General features: G+C 46.9%; 20 non-coding genes across 20 annotated transcripts; 14 read left to right on the top strand and 6 right to left on the bottom strand.

Moving 5' to 3' along the window:
* Positions 1-236: 236 nt before the first annotated feature.
* Trnaq-uug (transfer RNA glutamine (anticodon UUG)) lies at positions 237-308 on the bottom strand. The gene has a single exon. It is a non-coding gene; the product is annotated as a tRNA-Gln (tRNA).
* A 555-nt stretch (positions 309-863) lies between these two features.
* Trnap-ugg (transfer RNA proline (anticodon UGG)) lies at positions 864-935 on the top strand. The gene has a single exon. It is a non-coding gene; the product is annotated as a tRNA-Pro (tRNA).
* A 498-nt stretch (positions 936-1,433) lies between these two features.
* Trnaq-uug (transfer RNA glutamine (anticodon UUG)) lies at positions 1,434-1,505 on the bottom strand. The gene has a single exon. It is a non-coding gene; the product is annotated as a tRNA-Gln (tRNA).
* Positions 1,506-2,060: 555 nt separating this feature from the next.
* On the top strand, positions 2,061-2,132 carry Trnap-ugg (transfer RNA proline (anticodon UGG)). The gene has a single exon. It is a non-coding gene; the product is annotated as a tRNA-Pro (tRNA).
* A 1,120-nt stretch (positions 2,133-3,252) lies between these two features.
* On the top strand, positions 3,253-3,325 carry Trnap-ugg (transfer RNA proline (anticodon UGG)). Its single transcript has one exon. It is a non-coding gene; the product is annotated as a tRNA-Pro (tRNA).
* A 1,118-nt stretch (positions 3,326-4,443) lies between these two features.
* Trnap-ugg (transfer RNA proline (anticodon UGG)) lies at positions 4,444-4,515 on the top strand. Its single transcript has one exon. It is a non-coding gene; the product is annotated as a tRNA-Pro (tRNA).
* Positions 4,516-5,013: 498 nt separating this feature from the next.
* Positions 5,014-5,085, bottom strand: Trnaq-uug (transfer RNA glutamine (anticodon UUG)). The gene has a single exon. It is a non-coding gene; the product is annotated as a tRNA-Gln (tRNA).
* A 554-nt stretch (positions 5,086-5,639) lies between these two features.
* On the top strand, positions 5,640-5,711 carry Trnap-ugg (transfer RNA proline (anticodon UGG)). The gene has a single exon. It is a non-coding gene; the product is annotated as a tRNA-Pro (tRNA).
* Positions 5,712-6,209: 498 nt separating this feature from the next.
* Positions 6,210-6,281, bottom strand: Trnaq-uug (transfer RNA glutamine (anticodon UUG)). Its single transcript has one exon. It is a non-coding gene; the product is annotated as a tRNA-Gln (tRNA).
* A 554-nt stretch (positions 6,282-6,835) lies between these two features.
* Trnap-ugg (transfer RNA proline (anticodon UGG)) lies at positions 6,836-6,907 on the top strand. The gene has a single exon. It is a non-coding gene; the product is annotated as a tRNA-Pro (tRNA).
* Positions 6,908-7,405: 498 nt separating this feature from the next.
* On the bottom strand, positions 7,406-7,477 carry Trnaq-uug (transfer RNA glutamine (anticodon UUG)). The gene has a single exon. It is a non-coding gene; the product is annotated as a tRNA-Gln (tRNA).
* A 554-nt stretch (positions 7,478-8,031) lies between these two features.
* Positions 8,032-8,103, top strand: Trnap-ugg (transfer RNA proline (anticodon UGG)). Its single transcript has one exon. It is a non-coding gene; the product is annotated as a tRNA-Pro (tRNA).
* Positions 8,104-9,228: 1,125 nt separating this feature from the next.
* Trnap-ugg (transfer RNA proline (anticodon UGG)) lies at positions 9,229-9,300 on the top strand. Its single transcript has one exon. It is a non-coding gene; the product is annotated as a tRNA-Pro (tRNA).
* Positions 9,301-9,798: 498 nt separating this feature from the next.
* On the bottom strand, positions 9,799-9,870 carry Trnaq-uug (transfer RNA glutamine (anticodon UUG)). The gene has a single exon. It is a non-coding gene; the product is annotated as a tRNA-Gln (tRNA).
* Positions 9,871-10,424: 554 nt separating this feature from the next.
* Positions 10,425-10,496, top strand: Trnap-ugg (transfer RNA proline (anticodon UGG)). The gene has a single exon. It is a non-coding gene; the product is annotated as a tRNA-Pro (tRNA).
* Positions 10,497-11,621: 1,125 nt separating this feature from the next.
* Trnap-ugg (transfer RNA proline (anticodon UGG)) lies at positions 11,622-11,693 on the top strand. The gene has a single exon. It is a non-coding gene; the product is annotated as a tRNA-Pro (tRNA).
* A 1,123-nt stretch (positions 11,694-12,816) lies between these two features.
* Positions 12,817-12,888, top strand: Trnap-ugg (transfer RNA proline (anticodon UGG)). Its single transcript has one exon. It is a non-coding gene; the product is annotated as a tRNA-Pro (tRNA).
* Positions 12,889-14,013: 1,125 nt separating this feature from the next.
* Trnap-agg (transfer RNA proline (anticodon AGG)) lies at positions 14,014-14,085 on the top strand. The gene has a single exon. It is a non-coding gene; the product is annotated as a tRNA-Pro (tRNA).
* Positions 14,086-15,208: 1,123 nt separating this feature from the next.
* On the top strand, positions 15,209-15,280 carry Trnap-ugg (transfer RNA proline (anticodon UGG)). The gene has a single exon. It is a non-coding gene; the product is annotated as a tRNA-Pro (tRNA).
* Positions 15,281-16,405: 1,125 nt separating this feature from the next.
* On the top strand, positions 16,406-16,478 carry Trnap-ugg (transfer RNA proline (anticodon UGG)). The gene has a single exon. It is a non-coding gene; the product is annotated as a tRNA-Pro (tRNA).
* Positions 16,479-16,728: the final 250 nt, after the last annotated feature.

Below are 16,728 nucleotides of genomic sequence, written 5' to 3'. Positions count from 1 at the left end.
GCACCCAAAACGGTGAGATACTGGGACCCTCAGCTGAGGTCGTCTTCTCGCAGTTGAACCCTTTACGTTCCGTTATTAATCCTAGTAGCAAAAGCATAAGCATTTGGAGTGTTCCCCATTCACGTGTGGACTGCTATTAACAATTTGCATTACATGATCCTAGCTAAAATTCAGGATATACAATTCCAACTACCAGCTCGTACACATTTCTAGAAACGATCGCAAAACACAGATTCAGGTTCCACCGAGACTCGAACTCGGATCGCTGGATTCAAAGTCCAGAGTGCTAACCATTACACCATGGAACCGGGAGCCCTCGCGGACTGGAATTGAGCAGCATCATGACATTAAACCTATAAGCTGCGATTTATTACATGTAGCGTCCTCAGGAAGTGTTTGCGTGCTAATGAAGCATCCAAGAAGGCTGAAAGTGGAGGGAGCAACTTGGAATGTAGCGAGAATTCTTGCCAGTATTCGTACATGAAATGATGTCTAAGGGTCAGGAAATCAAAATCGCGGAACAGCCACTTTCGTATGGTGGATGCTTTGTGCTGGAAGCAGCCTAGCTATGAAAACAGCTATGGACACAGAGTACTGTCGAAAAGTGCGTGCTGTCACACAACGCTACGTAGTGGGCGGATGGTGCGTGACACGATAACATTTGCACTTCACACGATCGACATACTGTCACACAACTCAAGCAGCTCTTTCAGCCTTCACATACACTGGTCCTCAGCACAGCTCATGTTGTTGGTGTCGGATTAAGAAACCTCTTTGAGAATATGGTCCATATTGAATGCTGCGACTAGCAAGTGCGGCAAGATATCAGTAGGTGGCGGGGTTGCACACCTGCTTCGTTTTGCGGCCTGTTGGTCTAAGGGTATGATTCCTGCTTTGGATGCAGGATGTCCCGGGTTCAAATCCCGGACAGGCCCTACTTTTCACTTTCGCGACAACCAAGCATTACGATATACTAGCGAGTCTCTGAAAGTAAGCCATGCAACAGGACAAACTGCATGTCGGGCCACCTGCCAATGATACTGGCAAGTGCGTCTTGTGGAAAGCAATCTACGAAGCAGGATTAAGCCGTCTTCGATTACTTATATCTATACCTAAAGACCGACACGTATAACGATTCTATTCGTTTCCCAAGAACTAGTACATCGCATGCACGTTTGTTAAATACACGCGCATGCAGCACCCAAAACGGAGAGATACTGGGACCCTCAGCTGAGGTCGTCTTCTCGCAGTTGAACCCCTTGAGTTCCGTTATTAATCCTAGTAGCGAAAGCATAAGCATTTGGAGCGTTCCCCATTCACGTGTGGACTGCTATTAACAATTTGCATTACATGATCCTAGCTAAAATTCTGGATATACAATTCCAACTACCAGCTCGTACACATTTCTAGAAACGATCGCAAAACACAGATTCAGGTTCCACCGAGACTCGAACTCGGATCGCTGGATTCAAAGTCCAGAATGCTAACCATTACACCATGGAACCGGGTGCCCCTCGCCGACTGGAATTGAGCAGCATCATGACATTAAACCTATAAGCTGCGATTTCTTACATGTAGCGTCCTCTGGAAGTGTTTGCGTGCTAATGAAGCATCCAAGTAGGCTGAAAGTGGAGGGAGCAACTTGGAATGTAGCGAGAATTCTTGCCAGTATTCGTACATGAAATGATGTCTAAGGGTCAGGTAATCAAAATCGCGGAACAGCCACTTTCGTATGGTGGATGCTTTGTGCTGGAAGCAGCCTAGCTATGAAAACAGCTATGGACACAGAGTACTGTCGAAAAGTGCGTGCTGTCACACAACGCTACGTAGTGGGCGGATGGTGCGTGACACGATAACATTTGCACTTCACACGATCGACATACTGTCACACAACTCAAGCAGCTCTTTCAGCCTTCACATACACTGGTCCTCAGCACAGCTCATGTTGTTGGTGTCGGATTAAGAAACCTCTTTGAGAATATGGTCCATATTGAATGCTGCGACTAGCAAGTGCGGCAAGATATCAGTAGGTGGCGGGGTGCACACCTGCTTCGTTTTGCGGCCTGTTGGTCTAAGGGTATGATTCCTGCTTTGGGTGCAGGATGTCCCGGGTTCAAATCCCGGACAGGCCCTACTTTTCACTTTCGCGACAACCAAGCATTACGATAAACTAGCGAGTCTCTGAAAGTAAGCCATGGAACAGGACAAACTGCATGTCGGGCCACCTGCCAATGATACTGGCAAGTGCGTCTTGTGGAAAGCAATCTACGAAGCAGGATTAAGCCGTGTTCGATTACTTATATCTATACCTAAAGACTGACACGTATAACGATTCTATTCCCAAGAACTAGTACATCGCATGCACGTTTGTTAAATGCACGCGCATGCAGCACCCAAAACGGAGAGATACTGGGACCCTCAGCTGAGGTCGTCTTCTCGCAGTTGAACCCTTTACGTTCCGTTATTAATCCTAGTAGCGAAAGCATAAGCATTTGGAGCGTTCCCCATACACGTGTGGACTGCTATTAACAATTTGCATTACATGATCCTAGCTAAAATTCAGGATATACAATTCCAACTACCAGCTCGTACGCATTTCTAGAAACGATCGCAAAACACAGACTCAGGTTCCACCGAGACTCGAACTCGGATCGCTGGATTCAAAGTCCGGAATGCTAACCATTACACCATGGAATCGGGGGCCCCTCGCGGACTTAAATTGAGCAGCATCATGACATTAAACCTATAAGCTGCGATTTATTACATGTAGCGTCCTCTGGAAGTGTTTGCGTGCTAATGAAGCATCCAAGTAGGCTGAAAGTGGAGGGAGCAACTTGGAATGTAGCGACAATTCTTGCCAGTATTCGTACATGAAATGATGTCTAAGGGTCAGGAAATCAAAATCGCGGAACAGCCACTTTCGTATGGTGGATGCTTTGTGCTGGAAGCAGCCTAGCTATGAAAACAGCTATGGACACAGAGTACTGTCGAAAAGTGCGTGCTGTCACACAACGCTACGTAGTGGGCGGATTGTGCGTGACACGATAACATTTGCACTTCACACGATCGACATACTGTCACACAACTCAAGCAGCTCTTTCAGCCTTCACATACATTGTTCCTCAGCACAGCTTATGTTGTTGGTGTCGCATTAAGAAACCTCTTTGAGAATATGGTCCATATTGGATGCTGCAACTAGCAAGTGCGGCAAGATATCAGTAGGTGGCGGGGTGCACACCTACTTCCTTGTGCGGCCTGTTGGTCTAGGGGTATGATTCCTGCTTTGGGTGCAGGAGGTCCCGGGTTCAAATCCCGGACAGGACCTACTTTTCACTTTCGCGACAACCAAGCATTACGATAAACTAGCGAGTCTCTGAAAGTAAGCCATGCAACAGGACAAACTGCATGTCGGGCCACCTGCCAATGATACTGGCAAGTGCGTCTTGTGTAAAGCAATCTACGAAGCCGGATTAAGCCGTGTTCGTTTACTTATATCTATACCTAAAGACTGACACGTATAACGATTCTATTCCCAAGAACTAGTACATCGCATGCACGTTTGTTAAATGCACGCGCATGCAGCACCCAAAACGGAGAGATACTGGGACCCTCAGCTGAGGTCGTCTTCTCGCAGTTGAACCCTTTACGTTCCGTTATTAATCCTAGTAGCGAAAGCATAAGCATTTGAGAGTTCCCCATTCACGTGTGGACTGCTATTAACAATTTGCATTACATGATCCTAGCTAAAATTCTGGATATACAATTCCAACTACCAGCTCGTACACATTTCTAGAAACGATCGCAAAACACAGAGTCAGTTTCCACCGAGACTCGAACTCGGATCGCTGGATTCAAAGTCCGGAATGCTAACGATTACACCAAGCAACCGGGTGCCCCTAGCGGACTTAAATTGAGCAGCATCATGACATTAAACCTATAAGCTGCGATTTATTACATGTAGCGTCCTCTGGAAGTGTTTGCGTGCTAATGAAGCATCCAAGTAGGCTGAAAGTGGAGGGAGCAACTTGGAATGTAGCGAGAATTCTTGCCAGTATTCGTACATGAAATGATGTCTAAGGGTCAGGTAATCAAAATCGCGGAACAGCCACTTTCGTATGGTGGATGCTTTGTGCTGGAAGCAGCCTAGCTATGAAAACAGCTATGGACACAGAGTACTGTCGAAAAGTGCGTGCTGTCACACAACGCTACGTAGTGGGCGGATGGTGCGTGACACGATAACATTTGCACTTCACACGATCGACATACTGTCACACAACTCAAGCAGCTCTTTCAGCCTTCACATACACTGGTCCTCAGCACAGCTCATGTTGTTGGTGTCGGATTAAGAAACCTCTTTGAGAATATCGTCCATATTGGATGCTGCAACTAGCAAGTGCGGCAAGATATCAGTAGGTGGCGGGGTGCACACCTGCTTCCCTGGGCGGCCTGTTGGTCTAGGGGTATGATTCCTGCTTTGGGTGCATGAGGTCCCGGGTTCAAATCCCGGACAGTCCCTACTTTTCACTTTCGCCACAACCAAGCATTACGATAAACTAGCGAGTCTCTGAAAGTAAGCCATGCAACAGGACAAACTGCATGTCGGGCCACCGGCCAATGATACTGGCAAGTGCGTCTTGTGGAAAGCAATCTACGAAGCCGGATTAAGCCGTGTTCGTTTACTTATATCTATACCTAAAGACTGACACGTATAACGAATCTATTCGTTTCCCAAGAACTAGTACATCGCATGCACGTTTGTTAAATGCACGCGCATGCAGCACCCAAAACGGAGAGATACTGGGACCCTCAGCTGAGGTCGTCTTCTCGCAGTTGAACCCTTTACGTTCCGTTATTAATCCTAGTAGCGAAAGCATAAGCATTTGGAGCGTTCCCCATTCACGTGTGGACTGCTATTAACAATTTGCATTACATGATCCTAGCTAAAATTCAGGATATACAATTCCAACTACCAGCTCGTACACATTTCTAGAAACGATCGCAAAACACAGATTCAGGTTCCACCGAGACTCGAACTCGGATCGCTGGATTCAAAGTCCAGAGTGCTAACCATTACACCATGGAACCGGGTGCCCTCGCGGACTGGAATTGAGCAGCATCATGACATTAAACCTATAAGCTGCGATTTATTACATGTAGCGTCCTCAGGAAGTGTTTGCGTGCTAATGAAGCATCCAAGTAGGCTGAAAGTGGAGGGAGCAACTTGGAATGTAGCGACAATTCTTGCCAGTATTCGTACATGAAATGATGTCTAAGGGTCAGGAAATCAAAATCGCGGAACAGCCACTTTCGTATGGTGGATGCTTTGTGCTGGAAGCAGCCTAGCTATGAAAACAGCTATGGACACAGAGTACTGTCGAAAAGTGCGTGCTGTCACACAACGCTACGTAGTGGGCGGATGGTGCGTGACACGATAACATTTGCACTTCACACGATCGACATTCTGTCACACAACTCAAGCAGCTCTTTCAGCCTTCACATACACTGGTCCTCAGCACAGCTCATGTTGTTGGTGTCGGATTAAGGAACCTCTTTGAGAATATGGTCCATATTGGATGCTGCAACTAGCAAGTGCGGCAAGATATCAGTAGGTGGCGGGGTGCACACCTGCTTCGTTGTGCGGCCTGTTGGTCTAGGGGTATGATTCCTGCTTTGGGTGCATGAGGTCCCGGGTTCAAATCCCGGACAGGCCCTACTTTTCACTTTCGCGACAACCAAGCATTACGATAAACTAGCGAGTCTCTGAAAGTAAGCCATGCAACAGGACAAACTGCATGTCGGGCCACCGGCCAATGATACTGGCAAGTGCGTCTTGTGGAAAGCAATCTACGAAGCAGGATTAAGCCGTGTTCGATTACTTATATCTATACCTAAAGACTGACACGTATAACGATTCTATTCGTTTCCCAAGAACTAGAACATCGCATGCACGTTTGTTAAATGCACGCGCATGCAGCACCCAAAACGGAGAGATACTGGGACCCTCAGCTGAGGTCGTCTTCTCGCAGTTGAACCCCTTACGTTCCGTTATTAATCCTAGTAGCAAAAGCATAAGCATTTGGAGCGTTCCCCATTCACGTGTGGACTGCTATTAACAATTTGCATTACATGATCCTAGCTAAAATTCTGGTTATACAATTCCAACTACCAGCTCGTACACATTTCTAGAAACGATCGCAAAACACAGATTCAGTTTCCACCGAGACTCGAACTCGGATCGCTGGATTCAAAGTCCAGAGTGCTAACCATTACACCATGGAACCGGGTGCCCTCGCGGACTGGAATTGAGCAGCATCATGACATTAAACCTATAAGCTGCGATATATTACATGTAGCGTCCTCTGGAAGTGTTTGCGTGCTAATGAAGCATCCAAGTAGGCTGAAAGTGGAGGGAGCAACTTGGAATGTAGCGAGAATTCTTGCCAGTATTCGTACATGAAATGATGTCTAAGGGTCAGGTAATCAAAATCGCGGAACAGCCACTTTCGTATGGTGGATGCTTTGTGCTGGAAGCAGCCTAGCTATGAAAACAGCTATGGACACAGAGTACTGTCGAAAAGTGCGTGCTGTCACACAACGCTACGTAGTGGGCGGATGGTGCGTGACACGATAACATTTGCACTTCACACGATCGACATACTGTCACACAACTCAAGCAGCTCTTTCAGCCTTCACATACACTGGTCCTCAGCACAGCTCATGTTGTTGGTGTCGGATTAAGAAACCTCTTTGAGAATATGGTCCATATTGGATGCTGCAACTAGCAAGTGCGGCAAGATATCAGTAGGTGGCGGGGTGCACACCTGCTTCGTTGTGCGGCCTGTTGGTCTAGGGGTATGATTCCTGCTTTGGGTGCATGAGGTCCCGGGTTCAAATCCCGGACAGGCCCTACTTTTCACTTTCGCGACAACCAAGCATTACGATAAACTAGCGAGTCTCTGAAAGTAAGCCATGCAACAGGACAAACTGCATGTCGGGCCACCTGAAAATGATACTGGCAAGTGCGTCTTGTGTAAAGCAATCTACGAAGCCGGATTAAGCCGTGTTCGTTTACTTATATCTATACCTAAAGACTGACACGTATAACGAATCTATTCGTTTCCCAAGAACTAGTACATCGCATGCAAGTTTGTTAAATGCACGCGCATGCAGCACCCAAAACGGAGAGATACTGGGACCCTCAGCTGAGGTCGTCTTCTCGCAGTTGAACCCTTTACGTTCCGTTATTAATCCTAGTAGCGAAAGCATAAGCATTTGGAGCGTTCCCCATTCACGTGTGGACTGCTATTAACAATTTGCATTACATGATCCTAGCTAAAATTCAGGATATACAATTCCAACTACCAGCTCGTACACATTTCTAGAAACGATCGCAAAACACAGATTCAGGTTCCACCGAGACTCGAACTCGGATCGCTGGATTCAATGTCCAGAGTGCTAACCATTACACCATGGAACCGGGTGCCCTCACGGACTGGAATTGAGCAGCATCATGACATTAAACCTATAAGCTGCGATTTATTACATGTAGGGTCCTCAGGAAGTGTTTGCGTGCTAATGAAGCATCCAAGTAGGCTGAAAGTGGAGGGAGCAACTTGGAATGTAGCGACAATTCTTGCCAGTATTCGTACATGAAATGATGTCTAAGGGTCAGGAAATCAAAATCGCGGAACAGCCACTTTCGTATGGTGGATGCTTTGTCCTGGAAGCAGCCTAGCTATGAAAACAGCTATGGACACAGAGTACTGTCGAAAAGTGCGTGCTGTCACACAACGCTACGTAGTGGGCGGATGGTGCGTGACACGATAACATTTGCACTTCACACGATCGACATACTGTCACACAACTCAAGCAGCTCTTTCAGCCTTCACATACACTGGTCCTCAGCACAGTTCATGTTGTTGGTGTCGGATTAAGAAACCTCTTTGAGAATATCGTCCATATTGGATGCTGCGACTAGCAAGTGCGGCAAGATATCAGTAGGTGGCGGGGTGCACACCTGCTTCGTTGTGCGGCCTGTTGGTCTAGGGATATGATTCCTGCTTTGGGTGCAGGAGGTCTCGGGTTCAAATCCCGGACAGGCCCTACTTTTCACTTTCGCGACAACCAAGCATTACGATAAACTAGCGAGTCTCTGAAAGTAAGCCATGCAACAGGACAAACTGCATGTCGGGCCACCGGCCAATGATACTGGCAAGTGCGTCTTGTGGAAAGCAATCTACGAAGCAGGATTAAGCCGTGTTCGATTACTTATATCTATAGCTAAAGACTGACACGTATAACGATTCTATTCGTTTCCCAAGAACTAGTACATCGCATGTACGTTTGTTAATTGCACGCGCATGCAGCACCCAAAACGGAGAGATACTGGGACCCTCAGCTGAGGTCGTCTTCTCGCAGTTGAACCCCTTACGTTCCGTTATTAATCCTAGTAGCAAAAGCATAAGCATTTGGAGCGTTCCCCATTCACGTGTGGACTGCTATTAACAATTTGCATTACATGATCCTAGCTAAAATTCTGGTTATACAATTCCAACTACCAGCTCGTACACATTTCTAGAAACGATCGCAAAACACAGAGTCAGTTTCCACCGAGACTCGAACTCGGATCGCTGGATTCAAAGTCCGGAATGCTAACGATTACACCAAGCAACGGGGTGCCCCTAGCGGACTTAAATTGAGCAGCATCATGACATTAAACCTATAAGCTGCGATTTATTACATGTAGCGTCCTCTGGAAGTGTTTGCGTGCTAATGAAGCATCCAAGTAGGCTGAAAGTGGAGGGAGCAACTTGGAATGTAGCGAGAATTCTTGCCAGTATTCGTACATGAAATGATGTCTAAGGGTCACGTAATCAAAATCGCGGAACTGCCACTTTCGTATGGTGGATGCTTTGTGCTGGAAGCAGCCTAGCTATGAAAACAGCTATGGACACAGAGTACTGTCGAAAAGTGCGTGCTGTCACACAACGCTACGTAGTGGGCGGATGGTGCGTGACACGATAACATTTGCACTTCACACGATCGACATACTGTCACACAACTCAAGCAGCTCTTTCAGCCTTCACATACACTGGTCCTCAGCACAGCTCATGTTGTTGGTGTCGGATTAAGAAACCTCTTTGAGAATATGGTCCATATTGGATGCTGCAACTAGCAAGTGCGGCAAGATATCAGTAGGTGGCGGGGTGCACACCTGCTTCCTTGGGCGGCCTGTTGGTCTAGGGGTATGATTCCTGCTTTGGGTGCATGAGATCCCGGGTTCAAATCCCGGACAGGCCCTACTTTTCACTTTCGCGACAACCAAGCATTACGATAAACTAGCGAGTCTCTGAAAGTAAGCCATGCAACAGGACAAACTGCATGTCGGGCCACCTGAAAATGATACTGGCAAGTGCGTCTTGTGTAAAGCAGTCTACGAAGCCGGATTAAGCCGTGTTCGTTTACTTATATCTATACCTAAAGACTGACACGTATAACGAATCTATTCGTTTCCCAAGAACTAGTACATCGCATGCACGTTTGTTAAATGCACGCGCATGCAGCACCCAAAACGGAGAGATACTGGGACCCTCAGCTGAGGTCGTCTTCTCGCAGTTGAACCCTTTACGTTCCGTTATTAATCCTAGTAGCGAAAGCATAAGCATTTGGAGCGTTCCCCATTCACGTGTGGACTGCTATTAACAATTTGCATTACATGATCCTAGCTAAAATTCAGGATATACAATTCCAACTACCAGCTCGTACACATTTCTAGAAACGATCGCAAAACACAGATTCAGGTTCCACCGAGACTCGAACTCGGATCGCTGGATTCAATGTCCAGAGTGCTAACCATTACACCATGGAACCGGGTGCCCTCACGGACTGGAATTGAGCAGCATCATGACATTAAACCTATAAGCTGCGATTTATTACATGTAGGGTCCTCAGGAAGTGTTTGCGTGCTAATGAAGCATCCAAGTAGGCTGAAAGTGGAGGGAGCAACTTGGAATGTAGCGACAATTCTTGCCAGTATTCGTACATGAAATGATGTCTAAGGGTCAGGAAATCAAAATCGCGGAACAGCCACTTTCGTATGGTGGATGCTTTGTGCTGGAAGCAGCCTAGCTATGAAAACAGCTATGGACACAGAGTACTGTCGAAAAGTGCGTGCTGTCACACAACGCTACGTAGTGGGCGGATGGTGCGTGACACGATAACATTTGCACTTCACACGATCGACATACTGTCACACAACTCAAGCAGCTCTTTCAGCCTTCACATACACTGGTCCTCAGCACAGTTCATGTTGTTGGCGTCGGATTAAGAAACCTCTTTGAGAATATCGTCCATATTGGATGCTGCGACTAGCAAGTGCGGCAAGATATCAGTAGGTGGCGGGGTGCACACCTGCTTCGTTGTGCGGCCTGTTGGTCTAGGGGTATGATTCCTGCTTTGGGTGCAGGAGGTCTCGGGTTGAAATCCCGGACAGGCCCTACTTTTCACTTTCGCGACAACCAAGCATTACGATAAACTAGCGAGTCTCTGAAAGTAAGCCATGCAACAGGACAAACTGCATGTCGGGCCACCGGCCAATGATACTGGCAAGTGCGTCTTGTGGAAAGCAATCTACGAAGCAGGATTAAGCCGTGTTCGATTACTTATATCTATAGCTAAAGACTGACACGTATAACGATTCTATTCGTTTCCCAAGAACTAGTACATCGCATGTACGTTTGTTAATTGCACGCGCATGCAGCACCCAAAACGGAGAGATACTGGGACCCTCAGCTGAGGTCGTCTTCTCGCAGTTGAACCCCTTACGTTCCGTTATTAATCCTAGTAGCAAAAGCATAAGCATTTGGAGCGTTCCCCATTCACGTGTGGACTGCTATTAACAATTTGCATTACATGATCCTAGCTAAAATTCTGGTTATACAATTCCAACTACCAGCTCGTACACATTTCTAGAAACGATCGCAAAACACAGAGTCAGTTTCCACCGAGACTCGAACTCGGATCGCTGGATTCAAAGTCCGGAATGCTAACGATTACACCAAGCAACCGGGTGCCCCTAGCGGACTTAAATTGAGCAGCATCATGACATTAAACCTATAAGCTGCGATTTATTACATGTAGCGTCCTCTGGAAGTGTTTGCGTGCTAATGAAGCATCCAAGTAGGCTGAAAGTGGAGGGAGCAACTTGGAATGTAGCGAGAATTCTTGCCAGTATTCGTACATGAAATGATGTCTAAGGGTCACGTAATCAAAATCGCGGAACTGCCACTTTCGTATGGTGGATGCTTTGTGCTGGAAGCAGCCTAGCTATGAAAACAGCTATGGACACAGAGTACTGTCGAAAAGTGCGTGCTGTCACACAACGCTACGTAGTGGGCGGATGGTGCGTGACACGATAACATTTGCACTTCACACGATCGACATACTGTCACACAACTCAAGCAGCTCTTTCAGCCTTCACATACACTGGTCCTCAGCACAGCTCATGTTGTTGGTGTCGGATTAAGAAACCTCTTTGAGAATATGGTCCATATTGGATGCTGCAACTAGCAAGTGCGGCAAGATATCAGTAGGTGGCGGGGTGCACACCTGCTTCCTTGGGCGGCCTGTTGGTCTAGGGGTATGATTCCTGCTTTGGGTGCATGAGGTCCCGGGTTCAAATCCCGGACAGGCCCTACTTTTCACTTTCGCGACAACCAAGCATTACGATAAACTAGCGAGTCTCTGAAAGTAAGCCATGCAACAGGACAAACTGCATGTCGGGCCACCTGAAAATGATACTGGCAAGTGCGTCTTGTGTAAAGCAATCTACGAAGCCGGATTAAGCCGTGTTCGTTTACTAATATCTATACCTAAAGACTGACACGTATAACGAATCTATTCGTTTCCCAAGAACTAGTACATCGCATGCACGTTTGTTAAATCTACGCGCATGCAGCTCCCAAAACGGAGAGATACTGGGACCCTCAGCTGAGGTCGTCTTCTCGCAGTTGAACCCTTTACGTTCCGTTATTAATCCTAGTAGCGAAAGCATAAGCATTTGGAGCGTTCCCCATTCACGTGTGGACTGCTATTAACAATTTGCATTACATGATCCTAGCTAAAATTCAGGATATACAATTACAACTACCAGCTCGTACAAATTTCTAGAAACGATCGCAAAACACAGATTCAGGTTCCACCGAGACTCGAACTCGGATCGCTGGATTCAAGGCCAGAGTGCTAACCATTACACCATGGAACTGGGTGCCCTCGCGGACTGGAATTGAGCAGCATCATGACATTAAACCTATAAGCTGCGATTTATTACATGTAGGGTCCTCAGGAAGTGTTTGCGTGCTAATGAACCATCCAAGTAGGCTGAAAGTGGAGGGAGCAACTTGGAATGTAGCGACAATTCTTGCCAGTATTCGTACATGGAATGATGTCTAAGGGTCAGGAAATCAAAATCGCGGAACAGCCACTTTCGTATGGTGGATGCTTTGTGCTGGAAGCAGCCTAGCTATGAAAACAGCTATGGACACAGAGTACTGTCGAAAAGTGCGTGCTGTCACACAACGCTACGTAGTGGGCGGATGGTGCGTGACACGATAACATTTGCACTTCACACGATCGACATACTGTCACACAACTCAAGCAGCTCTTTCAGCCTTCACATACACTGGTCCTCAGCACAGTTCATGTTGTTGGTGTCGGATTAAGAAACCTCTTTGAGAATATCGTCCATATTGGATGCTGCGACTAGCAAGTTCGGCAAGATATCAGTAGGTAGCGGGGTGCACACCTGCTTCGTTGTGCGGCCTGTTGGTCTAGGGGTATGATTCCTGCTTTGGGTGCAGGAGGTCCCGGGTTGAAATCCCGGACTGGCCCTACTTTTCACTTTCGCGACAACCAAGCATTACGATAAACTAGCGAGTCTCTGAAAGTAAGCCATGCAACAGGACAAACTGCATGTCGGGCCACCGGCCAATGATACTGGCAAGTGCGTCTTGTGGAAAGCAATCTACGAAGCAGGATTAAGCGGTGTTCGATTACTTATATCTATAGCTAAAGACTGACACGTATAACGATACTTTTCGTTTCCCAAGAACTAGTACATCGCATGCACGTTTGTTAAATGCACGCGCATGCAGCACCCAAAACGGAGAGATACTGGGACCCTCAGCTGAGGTCGTCTTCTCGCAGTTGAACCCTTTACGTTCCGTTATTAATCCTAGTAGCGAAAGCATAAGCATTTGGAGCGTTCCCCATTCACGTGTGGACTGCTATTAACAATTTGCATTACACGATCCTAGCTAAAATTCAGGATATACAATTCCAACTACCAGCTCGTACACATTTCTAGAAACGATCGCAAAACACAGATTCAGGTTCCACCGAGACTCGAACTCGGATCGCTGGATTCAAAGTCCGGAATGCTAACGATTACACCAAGCAACCGGGTGCCCCTAGCGGACTTAAATTGAGCAGCATCATGACATTAAACCTATAAGCTGCGATTTATTACATGTAGCGTCCTCTGGAAGTGTTTGCGTGCTAATGAAGCATCCAAGTAGGCTGAAAGTGGAGGGAGCAACTTGGAATGTAGCGAGAATTCTTGCCAGTATTCGTACATGAAATGATGTCTAAGGGTCAGGTAATCAAAATCGCGGAACAGCCACTTTCGTATGGTGGATGCTTTGTGCTGGAAGCAGCCTAGCTATGAAAACAGCTATGGACACAGAGTACTGTCGAAAAGTGCGTGCTGTCACACAACGCTACGTAGTGGGCGGATGGTGCGTGACACGATAACATTTGCACTTCACACGATCGACATACTGTCACACAACTCAAGCAGCTCTTTCAGCCTTCACATACACTGGTCCTCAGCACAGCTCATGTTGTTGGTGTCGGATTAAGAAACCTCTTTGAGAATATGGTCCATATTGGATGCTGCAACTAGCAAGTGCGGCAAGATATCAGTAGGTGGCGGGGTGTACACCTGCTTCCTTGGGCGGCCTGTTGGTCTAGGGGTATGATTCCTGCTTAGGGTGCATGAGGTCCCGGGTTCAAATCCCGGACAGGCCCTACTTTTCACTTTCGCGACAACCAAGCATTACGATAAACTAGCGAGTCTCTGAAAGTAAGCCATGCAACAGGACAAACTGCATGTCGGGCCACCTGAAAATGATACTGGCAAGTGCGTCTTGTGTAAAGCAATCTACGAAGCCGGATTAAGCCGTGTTCGTTTACTTATATCTATACCTAAAGACTGACACGTATAACGAATCTATTCGTTTCCCAAGAACTAGTACATCGCATGCACGTTTGTTAAATGCACGCGCATGCAGCACCCAAAACGGAGAGATACTGGGACCCTCAGCTGAGGTCGTCTTCTCGCAGTTGAACCCTTTACGTTCCGTTATTAATCCTAGTAGCGAAAGCATAAGCATTTGGAGCGTTCCCCATTCACGTGTGGACTGCTATTAACAATTTGCATTACATGATCCTAGCTAAAATTCAGGATATACAATTACAACTACCAGCTCGTACAAATTTCTAGAAACGATCGCAAAACACAGATTCAGGTTCCACCGAGACTCGAACTCGGATCGCTGGATTCAAGGCCAGAGTGCTAACCATTACACCATGGAACTGGGTGCCCTCGCGGACTGGAATTGAGCAGCATCATGACATTAAACCTATAAGCTGCGATTTATTACATGTAGGGTCCTCAGGAAGTGTTTGCGTGCTAATGAAGCATCCAAGTAGGCTGAAAGTGGAGGGAGCAACTTGGAATGTAGCGACAATTCTTGCCAGTATTCGTACATGGAATGATGTCTAAGGGTCAGGAAATCAAAATCGCGGAACAGCCACTTTCGTATGGTGGATGCTTTGTGCTGGAAGGAGCCTAGCTATGAAAACAGCTATGGACACAGAGTACTGTCGAAAAGTGCGTGCTGTCACACAACGCTACGTAGTGGGCGGATGGTGCGTGACACGATAACATTTGCACTTCACACGATCGACATACTGTCACACAACTCAAGCAGCTCTTTCAGCCTTCACATACACTGGTCCTCAGCACAGTTCATGTTGTTGGTGTCGGATTAAGAAACCTCTTTGAGAATATCGTCCATATTGGATGCTGCGACTAGCAAGTTCGGCAAGATATCAGTAGGTAGCGGGGTGCACACCTGCTTCGTTGTGCGGCCTGTTGGTCTAGGGGTATGATTCCTGCTTTGGGTGCAGGAGGTCCCGGGTTGAAATCCCGGACAGGCCCTACTTTTCACTTTCGCGACAACCAAGCATTACGATAAACTAGCGAGTCTCTGAAAGTAAGCCATGCAACAGGACAAACTGCATGTCGGGCCACCGGCCAATGATACTGGCAAGTGCGTCTTGTGGAAAGCAATCTACGAAGCAGGATGAAGCGGTGTTCGATTACTTATATCTATAGCTAAAGACTGACACGTATAACGATACTTTTCGTTTCCCAAGAACTAGTACATCGCATGCACGTTTGTTAAATGCACGCGCATGCAGCACCCAAAACGGAGAGATACTGGGACCCTCAGCTGAGGTCGTCTTTTCGCAGTTGAACCCCTTACGTTCCGTTATTAATCCTAGTAGCAAAAGCATAAGCATTTGGAGCGTTCCACATTCACGTGTGGACTGCTATTAACAATTTGCATTACATGATCCTAGCTAAAATTCTGGTTATACAATTCCAACTACCAGCTCGTACACATTTCTAGAAACGATCGCAGAACACAGAGTCAGTTTCCAACGAGACTCGAACTCGGATCGCTGGATTCAAAGTCCGGAATGCTAACCATTACACCAAGCAACCGGGTGCCCCTAGCGGACTTAAATTGAGAAGCATCATGACATTAAACCTATAAGCTGCGATTTATTACATGTAGCGTCCTCTGGAAGTGTTTGCGTGCTAATGAAGCATCCAAGTAGGCTGAAAGTGGAGGGAGCAACTTGGAATGTAGCGAGAATTCTTGCCAGCATTCGTACATGAAATGATGTCTAAGGGTCAGGTAATCAAAATCGCGGAACAGCCACTTTCGTATGGTGGATGCTTTGTGCTGGAAGCAGCCTAGCTATGAAAACAGCTATGGACACAGAGTACTGTCGAAAAGTGCGTGCTGTCACACAACGCTACGTAGTGGGCGGATGGTGCGTGACACGATAACATTTGCACTTCACACGATCGACATACTGTCACACAACTCAAGCAGCTCTTTCAGCCTTCACATACACTGGTCCTCAGCACAGCTCATGTTGTTGGTGTCGGATTAAGAAACCTCTTTGAGAATATGGTCCATATTGGATGCTGCAACTAGCAAGTGCGGCAAGATATCAGTAGGTGGCGGGGTGCACACCTGCTTCCTTGGGCGGCCTGTTGGTCTAGGGGTATGATTCCTGCTTTGGGTGCATGAGGTCCCGGGTTCAAATCCCGGACAGGACCTACTTTTCACTTTCGCGACAACCAAGCATTACGATAAACTAGCGAGTCTCTGAAAGTAAGCCATGCAACAGGACAAACTGCATGTCGGGCCACCTGAAAATGATACTGGCAAGTGCGTCTTGTGTAAAGCAATCTACGAAGCCGGATTAAGCCGTGTTCGTTTACTTATATCTATACCTAAAGACTGACACGTATAACGAATCTATTCGTTTCCCAAGAACTAGTACATCGCATGCACGTTTGTTAAATCT

The sequence above is a fragment of the Schistocerca gregaria genome, chromosome 2, assembly GCF_023897955.1.
Source record: "Schistocerca gregaria isolate iqSchGreg1 chromosome 2, iqSchGreg1.2, whole genome shotgun sequence".
NCBI classification, from domain to species: domain Eukaryota; kingdom Metazoa; phylum Arthropoda; class Insecta; order Orthoptera; family Acrididae; genus Schistocerca; species Schistocerca gregaria.
Note: the sequence above shows the minus strand (reverse complement) of the source record. Positions and strands in the feature narration are given on the sequence as shown.